The sequence below is a fragment of the Salvelinus sp. IW2-2015 genome, unplaced genomic scaffold (genome assembly GCF_002910315.2).
Source record: "Salvelinus sp. IW2-2015 unplaced genomic scaffold, ASM291031v2 Un_scaffold1914, whole genome shotgun sequence".
In the NCBI taxonomy this organism is placed as follows: domain Eukaryota; kingdom Metazoa; phylum Chordata; class Actinopteri; order Salmoniformes; family Salmonidae; genus Salvelinus; species Salvelinus sp. IW2-2015.
Window position 1 is genome coordinate 141,925 of NW_019943274.1, and position 6,812 is coordinate 148,736.

The 6,812-nt window shown below is 43.7% G+C and overlaps 1 pseudogene; it reads left to right on the top strand.

The window, feature by feature from the left end:
* Nucleotides 1–765: 765 nt before the first annotated feature.
* The window catches only part of LOC139024821 (uncharacterized), a 36,316-nt pseudogene continuing 30,269 nt past the window's right edge, over nt 766–6,812 (top strand).

The window sequence follows — 6,812 nt, forward strand, 5'->3', positions numbered from 1 at the left end:
TGATGTTTTTGCAACTAGTGAATCTAACGCGCCCAATGTAAACTCAGATTTTTATAATAAATATGAACTTAATCAAACAAACATGCATGTATTGTGTAACATGAAGTCCTATGAGTGTCATCTATGAAGATATCAAAGGTTAGTGATTCATTTTCTCTATTTCTGGTGTTTGTGAAACTTATTTCGCTGGAAAAATGGCTGTGCTTATTGTGGTTTTGTGTGACCTAACAATCGTTTGTAGTGCTTTTGCTGAAAAGCATATTTGAATTGGATTATTGGTGGGATTAACACCAAAATACCTTTAATGATATAAGACACATCTATGTTTGAGGAATTTTAATTATGAGATTCTGCTTTTTTGAATTGGCGCCCGGCACTTTCACTCGCTGTTGTCATATCGATCCCGGTAGTGGATGCAGCCATAAAAGTTATTTGGGCTGTATCTGAATGTCTATCCGTTTGATGCTATGGATCCTGTACAGATTTTATAAAAATCTTTCTGTGAATCCATAAAGGCAGAACACATTTGAGGATTTGAAAAATAAAGAAACAATTCATATTTATTTTTATTGAAGTGGAAAGATATCTAATTTCCGCACTTATTTGTAATTAGCAAAGAACACCATACAGGCATGATGAACTAACATCAGTCAAAAACAACGTTATTAAAACAATCTTGCCTAGAGAAGTTCTGAGAAGTTTACTTATTGGGCGGTATCTGCATTCACTATGATGCCCGACTTTGTGGCTCAAATTTATTGCATTATGGCAACTGGCAGGGATGCGGGCACCCCAATGAGGAAGCAGCCCCAATTACTTGCTTGCGGTAGCCCCACAGGGTGAGGGGCCTTGGCACAGGGTTGAGTGACCTATAATCTCTTGAGGGAACAGTATTACAGTCATAAATTATGTTTCCCTTTCAGTCAGTCCAACTTCTATACAACATATATGGGAACTAGAATCCGCGCCCCAACCGACCCCAACGGATACTAAATGGCAGACCACTCAGACCTGACCCTGCAAGATGCAGCAGTCTATCTATTTCACACACGATGCGCTGCCTAGTGACTTACCTTCGTCCCAGCCTTAAGGACACAGTAGCCTGCCACTGGGCAACAAACTCCAAGCGATTGACCCTCACAAAAAGTGTGTGGTGAATGTCCACTCGCCGCAGCACAAAAATACTCCTGTAGTCAATCCTTTAAACAATGCCTAAGACACTGCCAGACCCCCTGGTGGAGTGGGCACGCTAGGTTACCTTGTCTCTTGCTGTTAAATGCCAGGGAGATCCACAATCGTGGAAAGACGCTGCTTAAGAGCACCCTTGCCACGACTGATTAGCAAAACAGACAAAAAGCTGTGGTCACATAATCGGAGTATCCCGGTCTGTTCAATGTACATGCATAAGCTTGCACCGGACACAGGGCATGCAGCCTCTGTTGCTCTTCAGAAGCAAACAGATGAGCGAAAAGAGAAAATAGCTCAAAAGCTAAGGACCTGTAGGATGTAGCCATAATTTCAGGCGAAGGCCGCATTTGGTTGCAATGTCATGTTACAGTTGCCCGAAGCGAACTGAGTACAGAAGAGTGTACAGGAATACGTGTAAGTTCTCAACGCATCTTTAGCCGAGGCTAAAGCCATGAGCAGGAGGTTTTCGAGGAGAGTATCTTCAGAATCCCCAACTCCACAGGCTTCAAAGGGATGCAAAAAGTGCCTCCAAAGCCAGTCCCATGTGGGTACAATAGGTTTAAGACCGTTCTGAGCAAAGTATAACTTCAGGAACCGCCACCACCATGGTGATGCTCCGTCAATTCCAACATGACACGCTGAGACAGCGCCATGTGCACTGTTATTGAGGAGAATGCTTAAAATAACTCATGTAGGAACAAAAGGATGTCCCTCACAGAGCACTGAAAACGAACAAGTCCTTTATTTTGAACCAGAGCTAAAATGCTTGTCACTTATACGCATACAGCCCTCTCATGGAGGATGCACTTGCAGACTGAACTGTAGCAATAATATTCAGAGGTAAACCTCAAGCCAATAGATGGGCCTCATAATGGCCAGGCCCATAGGAACCCAATCTCCGGCCTCGCTTGCCAAACCTGCCTGTGCACCTGGGACAACAAGGTCCCTGCGCAATGGAATTGCCACGGGTCCACGCCTTAAAAGGCGAAGTGTGCTAACCAAGCTGCACCCCTCTCCAACCGGGCTGAAAAAGATCAACTGGCGAATAGTGTAAAGGAGGATCAGAGGCCACTGTGTGCCAGATTGTCCATTTTTCAACGGGACACTCGGGTCCCTCATCGAGAAAAATGTACGCACTGCACGTTTTTTTTTATCACACATGCGTAAAGATCCATGTAGGCCCTGCCAAAAATGCCCCATACCTGGGACAGACTCCACTCCTGGATAAAAGATCTGAACCCAAGTTGAGGCAACCAGGGACATGCTTCACCCAAAACAATGTGCACACCGCTCTCCAGCAATAGGAAAGCAAGCCAAGGTTAGGAAGAAAAGAGACGAGTCTCTCCCCATCTGTTGATGCACGCCACCACTGAATATTGTCGGTTCTGACCAGCACAAACCATCCAGACAAAAACAGAAAACGCCAATGCGCCCGGTTATTGCTGTGAGATGCGTCTAGGTGAGTGGCTAGCGCTCAGCGCGGAAAGGGCCGCATCAACAATAGCCCACAGGATTGGAATCCAATCCAGAAGTTATTATCCCCAGCAGACATAGGCACTGGTGAAAACGCACTGGTGTGACCCAGCCAAAATTGGCAGAGCAGAGCCAAGGCTCCCGAGTGGCGCAGCGCTCTAAGGCACTGCATCTCAGTGCAAGAGGCATCAGCTACAGTCCCCTGCTTGAATCCAGGCTTTCTCACATCCGCCGTGATTGGGAGTCCCATAGGGCGGCGCATAATTGGCCCAGGCGTCGTCCGGGTTTGGCTGGTTGGCCATCATTGTAAATAAGAATTTGTTCTTAACTGACTTGCCTAGTTAAATAAAGGTTAAATAAAAAGAATAAAAGAGCCGGAACCGGACACCCTCTGTGGGATAAGACTGCTCTTTTTCTGGTTTCTTATGAAGCCTAGAGATTTAGATACGGGACAGTAGCCATGGACGTGTGTAACATTTGCTTGCCCCTCGATTCCGCGCAAATTGGCATAATAACGGCGGCTAGTGAGCATTCTGAGTTGTTAGACTCTGAGGTGCTTGCTGAGGGCATGTAGGTCTAGAATGGGCCGCAAAATCCCGTCCCCTTTCCGTAACCAGAAACACGGCTGTACTGTTCAGGATCTTCAACATAGAACCAACTTGGATTGCCTACTTCTGGAGACAGGATATATTCCCTCCCTCAAAACAGGTGCTGATGCTTCGGGAACAGTCGACTTGATGATGCTGCAAAAGCGGGCGGTAACGCATAAAATATTGTAGCATGTACCCTGACATCACTGTTGTATGATCCAGGGCAACACTGCGCATGTGTGGCATTGGTCGGAGCAAACAGAGAACTTCGTGAAGTGCCATCTGAAGGTGGAGGACGCCACCTTGTGGACTGGGAGAGATTGTTCTTCTTCATTTCCACCACTCTTAACAACCGTGTGTCTGAACGTGGAGAAGGGACACTTTTCATCGAACTCACATTTAGGAGGGCCGATTTGTAATTGAATCTATTTCCCAGGAATGAAAGTGTTAAGCCGAGACAGACAGCTCATTTCGGGGCTCATATGAACCACAAGAGGTACGTGTGTGTGGGATAATGCTGGTCGTGTCCAGTCCTGCTCGTTTCCTCGACTCCGCTACCAACAACTAATCACCTATATAGCTCATAACCTGTATCACTTCACACCTCATAGGGACATGTGAGCAACAGGCAGGGATCAGCAATGACATCTCAGAAATGAGCCTCCTATGGGGAGGGGCGCCCCATTGTGGACAGAGACCCAACTTATCACTCTCACCCTGGGGAGATTGATAAACACCCTTGAACCCGTGTGGAACATGGGGTAACAGGAGGGGCAACATAAACACATACAAGCTTCCAAACTATGTGGTGTTTTCAGTGAGATTGTATTGCCTGCATGGAGCCCAGCCCTATGGCACAAGGGCTTTGGCAATGGGTGAAGTAGTACATCCGTTTGGGACCATAACAAACATGGGGGCACTGTTTTCACAGTGAATATTTTGTGGAGGGTCGAACACATATTAGGCTAGATTTCTCTTTGACTACAGCACAGTCTAATTAGAATAACCAAGTGAATTAAAACATTATACTAAATAAAAGAGCTACCCCAGCAACTCTACTGTGGGTAGGGAGGATAGCTAGTAATAGCCAGCTCACCTCTGTGAGTTGCCTACCTGGCTAGCACACTACATAGCGCCAAGAGCGGGTTGGCTGCGGGCATCCACCACATACAACATGCCCAGGCAGATGAGAGATTGCTCCAAACACCCAATCGATCTCCGCTTCCTGCCCTGGGAAGGAAAGTTGCCAGGTAATTCCAAGCATCTTCAAGAAAGCTACACATCTTTCCAGGGAGTTTGTACGCAGTATGTGACAGTGCACAGATGGTGGACTGATATAAGCAAGGGTGGCCTAAGTGTGCTCCAAGCTGAGACAAACTAGGAATGAATCCAAGGCTCACCCTTATCACCTGTGGATGGCGGGGCTTCCAGCAAGGCGCAAATTACATTGCCTTGTCAGTTGTGATTGTATATCCTCAACCAAAGTCGAGAGAGGTGCAATTCCCCATAGTATGTTCTACTGAAGTTGACTGGACTAAAAGGAACACAGTTAATCTTCATAAATCACTGTTTTTGGCACAACAATGTTTGATGGGTTATCATCAGTTAAAATCTTTTTGAGTCTGTAAAATTATTTACAGGAGAAATTATGTGAAAATCTTTTTATGCGCAAAATATTGCATTAATAACCATCATATCGAATTACATTTGGATCATGGGCGACATGTTTGGTCCACCACCACGAGTTTGTCGGAAAGCATGGAGTTTATTAGGGTACGGATTAAATAATTATAATGAACTTCACAGGGTTGTGAAAGTGCAAGGGTGATGAGTTTTGATGATCCTTTCCAATAAATATTGAGGGTCTCATTCTGGTGACATTATCATCTAAGCTATGTTGCTGTTTGACAAATATACAAATAATCTCTCTCTTTTGTCCATAATAATCTCATCATGTAGGCTATAGTATACCCAACTGTATCTGTGAGCTGTAGGCTAGAGTGCAAGTGCAGAATGCCGATAACAGAGTGGGAACTCACTATGTAGCCTTACGCAACATCAGTAGAATTTAACCGCAAAAGGTATTTTACTCTTAATACTTAAACATTAGACCAAGAGGATATTCCCTTTTGGCTGAGAGTAACTGTTTGTTTTTTGAAGGCAGATCTACTTCATCACAGCAGAATGAGTACAACTCCTCTTTGCTACACTGGCATCTCTAATTGTGTATTGTTTACTTGGTTACTACTAGCACCTCTTATAGAATATTGTCTCTAATAGGCCTATATAGTCAACACCTACAAACAAAAGAGCACCGGCACCATTTCATTGCACTCAAGCACTGACCAAGATATAAATGATTATGTAACTAAACTGATGCAAGTGAAAGCATTTGGATTTCTCTCACATGTTAAAAACACCCGCTACAGAAGCTTGCAGCATATTCAGCTAATGGAGAAGATCTACCAGTCGTGGTGACTGGAATCAAAGGGAGGGAATGCAACGATGTCGGCAATGAGCAGCATGGAACTGTAGTGACAATACTAAAGCTGAAAAGTGAACATTTTAAAAAAAGCTACAGCGTGAACGGGTTACGGTAGGTAGGAAAACTATGCAATGCAGAATAGTTCCAGTTTGGTGGCAAACAATTCCATGTTTGCCACCATAAACCTGATGTGAAGAGTGTTAACCTGATGGCAAAGACAACTAAGTCATAACAAAGATAGTCATAACATGGAGATATTTTATGATGTATTGTAACTTTCTCCTCTTTACGTAGATCTGCAGAGCCTGCAGCTGACATACACAAGCAAGACTATGGAGGACTCACGTCTTTCTCACCTACTATGGGATCCAGGACAAGTCTATGATTCAGTCAGTGGTGCAGTTACCTGGGAGCTTGACAAATAGGTAGAGAAGAATGGAAGAAACCTCCCGAAATAACAGTGAGACAAACTGTAGCGTCATTCCCAAGAAGACTCGAGGCTGTAATCGCTGCCAAAGGTGCTTCAACAAAGTACTGAGTTGAGGGTCTGAATACTTATGTAAATTGATATTTCAGTCAAAATTATACATTTGCAAAATGTCCAAAAAACAGTTTTTTGCTTTGCAATTATGGGTATTGTGGTGTAGATTGGTGAGGGGGTTAAAAACAATGTAATCATTTTAGAATAAGCTCTAACGTAACAAAATGTGGAAAAGTCAAAGGGGTCTGAATACTTCCGAATGCACTATAAATGGAACTTTAGTTGTTCACATCAAATTTGACTTGAGCGTTGGCTGAATGGTGATATTATGAGGGAGGTAACCCCATTCTGTCTGATGAGGTAATTTCTGCACAGTTTTTCTGTAGTCTGTTTCTTGTGTAACTGTGCTCTTTATTAACTATATTATGGCTAATAAGAATTGTATTAAGGACTGGCGAGTACTTACATTACTATATCATGTTTGAATAACAAATTACTTATTAAGGCCTAATATATGAGCTAATGAAGCCACAATAAAGACCTTATAAGAATATGTTTGTGTAACTTGCGCTTTATTAATTATAGATATTAATGG